We start from the raw sequence: 12,894 nt of genomic DNA, 5'->3' as shown, positions 1-12,894 counted from the left end.
TTCCTTTCATGTAGAGTATTATTACAGTTGTCAGAGGTGCCTATATTTATGTCAACAAATACACAAAGAAACATTTGTAATGCTAGGGGTTCAGGGGATGTAAGTGGTGTCTTTGTTTAAACCTGTTGCAAGAAGTGTGAGCCTTCAGAAACCAGACATGCCTCCGAAACTGTGCGACAAGGCTCCCTGGGACTGAGTGCCAGTGCCAGGACTCTTTGGGCGAGAAGCAGAGAGAGAAGACCCTGAGGAAGCAGCAGAGAGTTGCAGACACACTGGTAGCATGGCCCAGACTTAAATCCCTGAGCAAGAGCATGACACAGAAAAGAGCCTGTTGATTGAAAGAGGTGTGGAGCTGTAAGCAAATCCCGCCTCTTCTTGTCTGAGCCTGTGTTCAGGGAAACAGGATTGTGTGCACCTTGCAGAGAGAAACAGGATGCATCTGTCTCTCAACTCTTTTCCCAGATCATCCGTCAGCTGGAGGAGCCTGCGTGCTGGCTGGCTGCTCACGGCTCGGGGCAGAAGCAGCCGTCAGCGGGCAGGAGCCTGTTCTTCTTTTATCCCCGGGCAGGAGGGCTCGTTCTGCTTGGTGCTGAGTGCCCCCACTCACCGCAGTACGTTAAATACTTATGTGCATGTACAGGTGAAGGGTATAAGAGGCAGCACCTTCGTAACTAAGAATGGAAAATTCTATTTGATTTGTTAAATCTCTCCTGATCTGAGTAAAAGTCATCATGTAGCCATAGTGCTACAGGGATATACGGGAAGGTTTGGAGGCAAGAGGGACCTTTTTCTTAAACTGACTGGTACCTCTGGAGAAATCCTACTGGAGTGTGAGCCAGTTTGGTTGCTTCGTTATAGCCCTAATTTAACAAAATGCCTCTACCAGATGCCAGTATAGGTAAGAGACTTAGAAAGTTTTTTTGCAGCTGCTTCCAAACCCCCATAAATTTTGTTGATAAGTGTTGCTTGTTCCCTGCTCTTCATTGATGCTCTAAATAAAGGCTACAGGGCTGTGGTTGAAAACAAGAAATGTGACGTTTGAAGATAAATGGTTTGCTGTCTCCTTCTGTTTCAGGAGGGAGATATCTGGCCAAATTCCTCAGCTGAAATTAATGTGACGTTTAGACCCTGAGAAGCCAGAGTCTGTCAACAAATGGTCTACTGCGACATCTCAGGTACGGCTCCTTTCTCCTGCTTCTGTTGCCCACAGTGGAGGTGCAAGTAGTCTTGCAGCCCACTCGGTTCTTGTGTAGTTGGTAGGAAGGGTCAGTGGTCAGCAGGGTTCTGGCACATGCCCACTGTCCCTGCGGTTTCCAGGTGGTCTCCTGTCCAAGGCCAGCCCTCGGGATGTGTGGCTACAAGCCTGGATCGCTGATCCCAGAACAACCAAGGCAGTGAAGGGGTAAGTTTTCATGCCATGGGTTTGCCAGCATTTGCTCTGCTGCCAGGTGCCTGTAGAGGCCAAAGAGCTACAGAGCTGAACAGCTTCAGTGGACGAGCACCAAGTCCCTGTAGACCATTTGCCTCCAGGAGGCGTCTTTATTACACGGATGCATCATCAGACTCCTGAGGCGGTAGGAGCTGAGTTACAAATGTGCTTCCAGACCCTGGATCCCCTCTCACTACCCCGGCGCTGCCAGACCTTGGGTGAGCCCTGCTGAGCGTGGGCTGTCTGCAGAAGGACCACCTCTGGCCAGCACGTGGGAATTGTCACCTTGTGGCTCTGAGTCTGTGGTGCCTCCGGGTATGTTGCGCAGGGCTTGCTGTACTCAGCGGGGTGAGCACCCTCCCTGGAAATCAGAGTCCGAGCAGTCTGCTAGGCAAGCTTTATGCTCATTCTGTCTTACAGCAGTGCCATCGCGTCTTTTGCTGGGAGCAGTTATCTCTGGCGCACCTGAGCTGTACCGTCTCTGCCCTGGGAGAGGTGATGGCTTTGCTGTGCTAGCACGGGGCAGGGAATGCCTGCAGCAGGCTGCGGGGTTCGGGTGACCTCGCCCTTCCTCTCTGTCTCTGCGTGGTGCTGCTTAAGGTGTTTTTCAAGACTGGAGAGCGCTGTCAGACTTCCATCCAGGGAACATTATGGTTTTTCCCCATCAAAGAGGAAGAGGTGCGAGGCCTGTGGTCCTCCAGCAGCCAGGCGCCTGTCCTGGAGTGTGCTGAAGTCACTAACCCAGCTGCTTTGTCACTTTCCTTACTGCTCTGAGCTGAGGGATACAAATGTCATGAAACAGCTTTTTATTTATACTGTAATTGTGCAGAGTTTACTTGGCAAATGCCACCTACAGTCATTACCCAGGGCTTGTGTTAACAAAGTGTCTTCCTGCCCACCAGCTGCAGTTGCTAGAGCTGTGGAAGGAAAGGATTGATTTAAAAAGTTGCTCCCAAGGGATTCCTCGCTCAGTGCTGTGCTCCTGGCTCTGGGATTTTTGCTCTGGTGATGGGGGTGTCCGTCATTTTGCTGCAGGCATCTCCAGGGGTTGTGCCAGGAGAGCGTTTTTGTTGCAGAGAAATAGGAAAACTACTTGCATGCAACCCTTGAGCTGGTCTGAGAGTTATAGGAAACAGAGCTGGGCAAATGATCTGTGTTTAGAGAGAGAAGCCTGCTCTTGAAAAGGTCCTGATGAGCCCTTGGGAGAACTTAACTCCCCCACTGGCTCCTTGGAAGAGGACCTCAAGGAGGTCATTTAAACGATGCAACTAGCTCCCTCCCTTACAAACCAGAGCTGATCCGCTGTATTATCAGGGTGGAAACTGTCCCAGATTCAAGGTCCCTGAGTGCAAGAAGAGTTTAAAGAAGAAAACATGATCTCTAACTAGAGAGTCAGTTAACTTTGCTTCTTGATTTCTCTAAGAAGTGTGACTGCCTTCCTCATGCATGTGCATGCCAGTCACAAATCCCTTTGGAGCATCGTTTGCAGAGGGTGTGTGTCCCTTCTGGGAATGCTTGGGAGCTTTGCCCCAGTGCAGCCCTGTGAGTTGTGCAGCTGGATCTCATGCCCCACTGGAAAGGGGCTTTGCTGGCCTCCACTTTTTTGCAGGTGCCTCCATAAATTGCTTAGCAGATGCTTCTGCAGGCAGTGATTTACAGAACTAATCAGCACTGTGCAACTTGCAAAGCTGGCAGTTAAGAAGTGGTTTGAAATTTGCCCTCGGCAAATATTTAATCTCAAAATGAACTTTATAGTTATTCATGCAAATGAAGCTGTGGCTCTTGAGTGCTGGAAGGAAGCACATGGTGGGGGGCTCTGACACCTAAAATTCAGTTTTAGGTTTGTCTGTACACAGAACTGTATTGGGTTACACCTTACAAAACCCGTTCTTTAGCCACTCTTGCAGGGAGAAGCAAAATCCCAAGTGATGATCACTCCCTCACCTTGTGACAGAACTGTCCTGCATCATTTAACACTGTTTATTGGTGTGGTCAGATGAGAATCATGTTCAAAACCAGTCCCAAAGGACAGGGACATTCTGTGAAGAAGCGACTGAGTGTCAGAAAGCAGCAGAAGTTGAGGACTTTGGCAGCAAAGCCCCGTGCTGTTGGGCCACCTACACCCCTATTTATTTGAAAGTGAGGCAGCAGTGCCACCCTGTGCACCCTGTGACATGCCACTGCATTATTCCTACTGAGATCCCAGTGCTCGCTCCACAGCACCAGGTGTGGGGTTGGGACTGAGGACAAGGAGGCTGTAGCCCCTCCATGCCCTTGGCCTATGTTATGGTGGGAGCGTCACAGGCCCACAGCCCAGCTGTAGCCAGGCCTTGGGCAAAGGCTGGGTGCTCCTGGAAGCCCAGCTCCTAGCAAAGAGGAGGACATCCTCTCTCTTTTTCCCTCTCAGCTCTCCTGAATGCTGCCTGCAGTTTAGTCTGCTGCTCCTCCTTTGGGAAAAGCCTGCTCTGCGGTTCACCTGGAAGGAGGAAGAGCAACATTTCTGGGATTTCCTAAAGTTTCAAGTTCAACGTGGGGGTAGAAGAAAAGATGGTTTCCAGAGACCTTCTGGAGAGGATGAGGACCTACTGCAGAAGGGGAAGAACTGCCACTGATTTTTTGATTGCAGTCGCCATGAGATGTGTGTCTCAGCATGATCATGGGCAAAAGCTTGTCACTTGGAAATCTTTGCCATTTCCTAAGAGCTTCCATGGTTTAGACCTAGAGATTTAATGAAAATTAAGCCACATGTGATGCAAGGTAGCATCACATCTTTTGACAGGTAGCACCCAATACTGTTTCTTTTATGGTGTCTATGAAATAGAAATACACAGCCCTCCAATTAATGCCTGAGCTGTGCAACCTAACTCTCATCTCTGCTATCAGCTGGGCTTTGTCTGGATCCACTTAAAAAATGTTGAATTCAACAAAAGCTCCCTCGCTCTTCCTTTCTGGCTTGGACATTATCAAACATCCTCATTCCATGGTTGCAAGATCAGAAAGTCAGCAATCATTGAAAGGGCTGTTCCCAGGAGAGTTTTTTCAAGTTGTGATCTAGTCACTGTGTTGTCCCACCTGGGCTGCTCTTTGCAATAGGAAGTAGTTTTGGACATTCTGGAATAACTATGCAGCAGATAAAAAAAATCAACCTTCAATCCCTAATCTTTAATTAATGGTGAGCATTAAACAAAAGGACAGAGGAATATTTTTGCACGAAAGCTACACTGAAGGTTAGATAAAACTTCTGGGCCTTTCTTTTTTCGCTTGTGCTACTCACTTTCTGTGCAGAGTAGGATGGGATGACAGGGAGACCCAAGCCGAAACTGGAGCTAGGGTTCAGGCACTTGAGGCTGCTCCAGTGGTTCAGAACACAGACTGAAAGATCCCACACTGTCATCTTAGCAGGCTTATGGAAGAAAATGAGCACCTTAGAGTTTAGCTATAAGCCCTGCAGTCTCAGTTCCTTTGCAGCAAGGGTGTGTGCATTAGCAGTATGTTGATGGCTTTGACCTCAGCAGTGAGGTTTTCCATAACTGTTCAGCGTGCTTCAGGTAAGGTGTCTTTACAAAGCTGAGCTCTCGGTATCATGGTGGGCATAGGTGAGTGCTTCTCTCTGGAGATCACAAAGCCCTGTCTTATTTAGGTGCTGCTGCAGGAGGTGAGCCCCGGGGCCCCGGGCACGGAGCTGTGTGTCAGTGGCTGAGCTGCTCTGCCTGCTGGAGGCAGCTCTCAGACGTGCATACCGCCGTTAGCAGGGAGCTTCGCCTTGCCTGGGCTCGTACTTCTCGGCTTCTGTGCTCTTGTCTCTGATTGCATGAGTATAGATGGCGTATTTTTATCTTCAGTTCTGTTTCATGAGCTTTGTGCCTTCACTGAATGGATTTCAGAGCTCATCTAAGCACATGGGAAGAAATTCAGAGATTGTGTTTTAAACTCAGCATCGCTTTTTCAGGGTGCAAACTGATGGCTAAATGAGAAACCAGCCAGAGGGGTTGGTTAGAAATTAGAAGTCAGCCCCAAGGCATGTCTCCTGAGGGAAGGGAAGAGTCCTGTATCTCCTCCTGGAGCACCTAGAGCTGGTCCCATCCAGCCCCGAGTCAGGGATTAGCACTGAGGCAGTCTGGGCAGTCCAGGATAACAGAGGGAATTACTGTACTGAAGTGGAAATCTCTCCCCAGGCCGCGAGACCAAGCTGCCCCTGTGCATCAAAGGGGAAGGCATAGGGCCTCGGCTCCGCTTCAGCTTTGAGCAGCTGGACATCGGGAGGGTTTTTGTTGGATTAGACCACAGCTATGAGGTGAGCAGTCGGGATTCTGAGGGGCTGGCGGGGGATCCTGATGGCTCCCAGGGCAGCAGTGAGCCTCGTGGACCTGTGGGATTCTGGCAACTCGGGTCACTGTGAGTAGGGAGTATTTGACATACTAGTCAAATTCGGGGGCTTTCCCAGAATCTGGATACTTCTGATGGGATCTGAAAGGTGCATATGTTGTTTGTGAAGTCTTAATCCCTGCTTTTTGGCAACCTTCCTTGGAGATCAGCTGGGAGGCTTCATGTGAAGAAATACCCCCTTGACACATGAAAGCAACACTGGGACAAAAAGATAAATATTCAGAGGCTTTTGTTTCAGCCCTGGATGCAATGCACCTTTGTACCCGGGCTGTTAAAAAGCAGCTGGAACAAATTTACTGTGTTTGAACTCCAGTCCACTGCAGCCAGGTTTTGGTTAAGTGCATGCTGCCGGTTTCTGGGAGTTGGAGGAAAGCTGTCCAGCCTCTGGCTCAGAGCTGTGTCCTGCAACGGGACTGGGAGTGCTTTCCCTTGCTGACCGGTCTCTCGCCACTCTTCAGATTTGCTGCATCTCTATGAAGAGCAAAGCATTTCTGGAAATGAAGCAAAGGACCTTTCTACATATTTGCCTCCCCCTGCCAATGGTGTCAAGTCTTCCGCAAAAAAATAAGATAGGGCAACTGAAAGAGGTAGAAAATGAGGCAATACTTTCAAAAGCTTGACTGTGGCAGGGAAGGACACATTAAGGTGTTTTCTTACCAAAATATTGTGCGCTCTATGCATCTGTAATGGTGATACTTTATTGATTCTCTATCACTTTATTATTTTCATTACTTGAGAAAATGTGACTAAGTAGATGATACTGTTAGTGCTGTACTAAGCAGCTAGACTGGAGGTAAACATCAGCTCAGCGTAGGATCCCTAAGTGCAATTTGTAACTGAGGTGTAAACAACATGAGAGGAGAGAGTAGTTTTCAGGTTACCCTTGCAGAGCTTGAATATGTGAATATTTTTAACAGCAGCTGTAAAATTAAAAAATACAGGACATCTCTCTGCTTCTGTCTCAGTTTTTCTACCAGGTTTTACAAGGACAAACATTAGGGAGAAGAAATCCAAAGCAGATAGCTAAGTCCATGGAAATGGCAGGATTTCACCCTGCAGCAATCAGAACCTTTACCGCTTTGCTTCAGGTGGGTTTGTTGGTGCCTGACAGCGTGCTGGTACTCGCAGCAGCTGTGGGCATTTCTTGCCCAACATGAGAAGAGCTGACTCTCAACAAGTGCTGCGGGATTGTGTCACTTGATCGAGGCAGTAGATCTCTCGAGTGTTCAACAAAATAAGGCTTAGTTCGTAAAGTCTTAGATGGTGGCTGTGAATGAGAAATTCTTTGGAATAGATGGAGCTGCTGTGCACCGCACGCTCATCCTTTCCTGACACGTCTGTTTGAGCAAAGACTAAGAAAGTATCCCATTAAAGAAAAAATAAGAAACCTAAATCACATACCGTAGCAGGGTTGGGGAGTGCTTCTGAAGTTGGTTATAGTGCTGCCCTGAGGTGTCTTCTACATGAGTAAACTTGTTGGCTGCAACGTGTTCTGCCCTTGGGAGGATCGGACTCGTCGGGAGCAGAATCAGTTGTGTGATGATTCACTAGTAATGCTGCAACTGCCCTTCCTTGCTCTTAGGGACAGGTCTGAATCGACTTGGTGATGCTGAGCAGCTCCTCTGCACTGCAAGTCGAAGTGGGCTGCTCTGTGTCAGTGGAACAAACCCCGAGTGACTGTTTCTATGAAGCTGTCACTGCTTTGCAAGAAAAACCCAAAGGCAGAACTTGTCCTGTTGCATTTTCTTTGGCTTCTGCCAAGCACCAGCACACAGCATCTTCTGCTTTTTACAGATGTTAATTGCTTAATCAGAAAACAAATCAGCCTTCTGTAAGAAAGGAAGATTCCTTATGTATTTCCCTTTTGCTTTCTTGCTGCTGCAGGTGGTCCTGTTTAACAAAGGAGCCATCGATACTGTCTTCAACTTGGTCCCTCCAGCTACAGCTCTGGGCTCCTGCTTCACCTTCCTCCCCCAGGAGGGCATCATTTTGCCGGACGGGCTCCAAGTCATCCGGATCTCCTTCAGTTCCACCATCCTGGGGGAGTTCACAGAAGAATTCAGGTTCAGTGTGAATGGATCCCCTGAGCCTGTGACCTTGACTATCAGGTGAGGAGGGTTATAGGAGCTTGATGGGCACATCTGTAGCTGTCTCTGGGTAATCATCTCCCACCTACCTCATTTTAGGATGAAACAGAGAAAAAAAGGTGTTGTCTAAGGTCTTAGTCTTAGCTCGGATCCTAGCATCCCCACACTAAGAGCCAGGGCTTTTTAACCTTGACTCCAGCTTGAACCTTGCAGTTGCATCAGCAAATGAAGTGTAATTGTCTGCAAGAGGAAATCATAGAATTGTAGAATAGTTTGTGTTGGAAGGGACCTTTAAAGGTCATTTAGTCCAACCACTCTGCAATGTGCAGGGACGTCATCGACTCGATCAGGTTGTTCAGAGCCCCGTCCAACCTGACCTTGGATGTTTCCAGGGATGGGGCATCTACCACTGCTCTGGGCAACCTGTGCCAGTGTCTTACCACCCTCACTGTAAAAAATTTTTTCCTTTATATCTAGTCTGAATCCTTCCTCTTTAAGTTTAAAACCATTACCCCTTGCCCTATCATGACAGGCCCTACTAAAAAGCCAGTCAAAATCTTTCTTATAAGCCCCCCTGAAGTGTGGAAAGGCCACAGTAAGGTCTCCCTGGAGCCTTCTCTTCTCCAGGCTGAACAACCCCAACTCTCTCGGCCTGTCCTCACAGGAAAGGTGTTCCATCCCTCTGATCATTCTTGTGGCCTCCTCTGGACCCACTCCAACAGGTCCATGTCTTTCATGTGCTGAGGACCCCAGAGCTGGACACAGCACTGCAGGGGGGGTCTCACCAGAGTGGAGTAGAGGGGCAGGATCAGCTCCCTCGACCTGCTGCCACCTGTAACCATGCCTCCTGTGCCCTCAATACCCAGTTTAACTTTCAAAGTCTTGGGTTCCTCTGGGAAGCAGCTTTGCCTTCATGGTTGAGGTGGGTGGCTCTGTGACTTTCCAGGACACTGATTGCACAGAATTTGGCAGCAGCAGGTTCTCGCATGTCTCTGTGTGAGGGCCCCGGGGCTTTAAGTGACTACCCATGCTGGAAAACAGTTTGACTGGAGGCGGTACAGGAAAGGTGTAGAGATGCCTGCTGCCCAGTCCGGGTACCCAGGAGCTGGAGTTACTCCTTCCTACAGGTAGCTCATTCCCCCTTGGGCCACGGCAGACAGCGGGATGGCATCAGCTTTGGGCGGTAGATGGTCTGGGCCATCCCCCCTGAACACACAGCAAGGCCAGCAGGGCTTTGGGGATGGGCCAGCCTGGGTGACTGCAGCCAGAGGCAGTGTTTTTAAAATCCTCTGTTAATAATCCATCCCAAATGGGTAGCAGCAGCGTCAGCATCATCTCTCATGCTCATGGGTTGGGACAAGCTGTCCTCTTGTGCAGCCAGCGCTGTGGTACCTCCTCTCTGCAGCCAGAGCAGTGCTGACGTGGGAGACGGGGAGCTCTGCGGCAGGTCACACGGACTCGGGCATCATCCCGTGGGCTGGTGCCACGGCAAGAGATAATCCTCACCAAGCAAAGGGGAGAAGGGGGGGGAAAAAAGCTGATGATAGGAGAGGCAAAGCTCACTTCTCAGGACTGCAGCAGCATGCAAACTTGACCCAGCTGGTCTTTAACCACGGGCTGGCGGGATGACGTGGTTTAGGCAGGAAAGCTGGTGCTGGGTGCTCTGGAGCTGTGGGGCTGGCTGTGCCTCCTCGGCAACCAGCCTCCTGGGCTGCTGCTGCTGGGAGGCACTAGACAAAGGCAGTAAAGCAATGAGAGGAATCTGTGGTCGGTTTTACCAATAAGGTGAGGGAAATGGATAAAAAAGAACAAAAAGGTTATCACTTCTCAAGAGAAGAGTGGTGAGTAGGTCTGTTGACCTCAGTAGAGAAACAGTTACGTTGGCTTTGTGTTTGGAGGGAAAGTTCTGCTTTATTTGGAAATCAAGAGGGAACATTTCACAATCAAATAATTTATTCTCCTCTGTCCCTCCCCCAAATTGGTCACGGGGTTTATTGCATAAGCAACTTTCTCCTTGAGCAAGGGCAGGTTTTGCTGGTAAGGCTGCACTTATCACAGGTAGAATACAGCACTGCTTGGACAGTGCCTGCTGCCTCTGCCCCGCAGTGGCCTTGCTCCTGGGGAAGGAAGGAAGGAGCTGTCAGAGGGATGGTTGTGTTTTGGCTTCCCCACAGCCAAATGAAGTGGTCCTTTTTTCCCCAGTGATGCCTTGGCTCCCAGTGTGCAGCACGCCCTCCCCTTCTCTGTGGCCACTGTTTGGCCAGCACCCCTCTGGGCTCAGTTTAGACCTTCTGTCTCAGTGAAAGAGGATTGCTGGTCTTTTTTTATTTATTTCTTCCTCATCCCTATACTCCTCCTCCCTGGATGGTTGCTCCTATGCAGCCCATCTGATGGCACCCCAGCACACCTGCCTGCTCCCATGCAGCTGTCCCTCAGCAGCAATTCCCATTGCAGTCCTCTCCTCCCTGAGATGGCATCTGCCTCCTTGAGCTCTCTCTTGCATTTTTTCAAGGATCCCTCTCCAGCCCCACAGCTCAAGCTGTTTGTTTTCAGATGCCCTGGAGATGTCCACCCACCAGGTCCAGCTGAGCCTCCCTCTTTTGCGCTGGATTTCGTCCTCCGTGGAGAAAAGCTTCTGGTTCTTTTGAACGGAGGCGAGCTGGCTGGTGGGACGCTGGTCTGCAAAGGAAGGAACGGGGATGAGAATTTAAGCAGTTCCTCTCCCGCCTTGTGTTATCCTTCCTGCTCTGCCAGGACCCTGATCTCCCTTCACACATGCATTACTTAATGCTACTGTAAAACACAGTTGTTGCCAAAACCACTGCCTTTTCCCCCATTCTCTTGCAAGCTGTACTGTTATCAGCTCTGGGTTGGCCTTGCCTGAGCCTTCTGGGCAGTCATTCCAGTTTAACTTCCTAGAGCACAGATTCGATCCACTCAGCAGAAATGGCAGTCATTTCCCCACTTGCCTGGCAAGGCTCAGCCTTGGCAGTTTCCCGGTGTCATCCCCAGTTGTGGCTGGTTTGGAGGTAGTTTTCCATCATCTCCTGGCAAATGCTGTGACGGAAAGCGTGTCTGCTCCCTTTGCTCCGTCTAGAGTAAGCTGTTAGGGCTTGGGAGGTCAAGTCTGTTATGTGAGGTCCCTGGAGAGGGAACCCCACCATCAGCAGGGATTTGGTACCTGGCTCATTCTTAGGAGCTGATTCAGCTGCAAGAATCGAGAAGTAGTGTTGGATTGAAACTCCTGAAAGTCAGTTTTTGAGTGCTCTTTGACTGTGCAGTCGGAAGGTGCCAAGACCATAGGTGATCATTCGTTACTTGGAAACCAACCCTACGAGGTGCTGGATGCTTGTTTCTTTGGTGTTTGGAAAGGGATGCTGGAAATGGGACAGCACGGATGGACGCAGGTCCCTCCTGCGGGATGCTGGGATCTGTTCATGTGCAGAACATGTGGACAATGACAGTGGCAGTCCTGTGAATAAAATGAGAAGGCACTGTTCACTGCGGCCCTTGATTTTTAACTGAGGCAGAGCTGGCATTGATTGTCATCAACCATGAAGTCAATTAATGTTGTGCAGCTCCAAGTACTGATTTCAGTGGATGTGAGTGAGTTTTGGAGTTTGGAGCCTGTCTGCTGAGTTGAAGGACGGGCGAGGTGGTGAGGTGGGTTCAGGACACCCGTGTTCAGCGGTTTAAGACGTGTTGCTCTTGGATGTGTCAGCTGGTGCACTGGTGACAAGCTGATACTTCCCTCAGATTCAACTGTCCGCTGTGTAGAACTGTTGCTGCTCTTCTCAATGGATGTTTGGGGCTCCCCTGGATTCATGCCTCAAAGCCCTGCATGTGTAATGATTGTGTGGATCAGGTCTTCTGAGAAAGGTGTTCATATACTCCATGGAAACGCCAGTTCCAGCTAAGAAATACCAAAGCAGGGAACCTGTGGCTGGGAAGACTAGTCACAATGAGTCCCCTTGTGTGTGGACACCTCTGTCCCTCACATTACGGGTGGGGAAACTGAGGCACAGAGCCATCACTTGTTCAGGGACCTTCATGGGGCTAGCAGCAGCGTGGGGGCACACCCTGCTGTGGTGCCCTGAGCCTCAGCAGCAGCTGTCATCTGCGGACCACTTTGCTTTGGCTGCCTGCTGTCCACATGGGTGCTGTGCTGAGCACAGGGGTGGCAGGTTGATTTGAAACCCACCGTGGTTCCGAGAGCAGCTTTTACCCACCTGAGCGGTAAGGAAAGCTGAACGCTTTGCCATTCTCTCTAACCGAGCCAATGCCTCCTCTGCCTGTCTTTGTCCTTGCAGGGGCTGTGTCATTGGACTGACTTTTCATTTCGACGTCCCTGCCCTCCACTTCGGTGATGTCTCCTTTGGTGAGTGTGCCCTGGGCTTGGGCCACAGGTTGAGAGCTCTGTGAATTACCAAAATGGAGCACTTTAACATAAGACCATCTGTCACTTGTGTTCCTCCATAGCAGCCTTCAGGGTGTTAAAGCCAGGGCTGCTGGTTGCTTAGGCGGTCTTGTGCCATCGTGAGATCAAATAGGACCAAAGGAATAGAAAGTCAGTATTTTCTGGTGTCCTCCTAGTCTGTTCAGCCGCAATCTCCCAATTCTTGGCAGCAGAATGACTGTGAAAATCCTTGTCCCAGAAGGGCCCAGGAGACGGGACTGCAGCAGAAGGGAGTTTAAGCCACGTACTGGCCTGTAGCTGCTCTGGGTAAATGTTCCTGTTGCAAGGCAAGGATACCATTTACCCGCCTGACCTTTAGTGCGAGATGTTAATTAACGCTGTGAGGGCCCCTTGTCGTCACCCACCAGGTAACATGCCCAGGCAGTAGCTCTGAATCAGGCACTGATGTCCTCGGACCATGGGCTCCTCCTTCCCCACCACAAGCCCAGCTCTGCTGACAGAGCCGGTGCCTGAGCATCCAGAGCGTCTCCATTGAAACGCAGATTCTGGTTCTCCATCTCAGTCTCACAAAAGGC

At 50.0% G+C, this 12,894-nt stretch overlaps 1 pseudogene; it reads left to right on the top strand.

The window, feature by feature from the left end:
* Nucleotides 1–12,894, top strand: part of LOC141928914 (hydrocephalus-inducing protein homolog) — a 99,604-nt pseudogene that overhangs the window by 19,715 nt on the left and 66,995 nt on the right.

Source organism: Strix aluco, chromosome 12 (genome assembly GCF_031877795.1).
Source record: "Strix aluco isolate bStrAlu1 chromosome 12, bStrAlu1.hap1, whole genome shotgun sequence".
In the NCBI taxonomy this organism is placed as follows: Eukaryota; Metazoa; Chordata; class Aves; order Strigiformes; family Strigidae; genus Strix; species Strix aluco.
The sequence above is the reverse complement of the archived record's forward strand: the minus strand, read 5'-3'. Positions and strand labels throughout refer to the sequence as shown.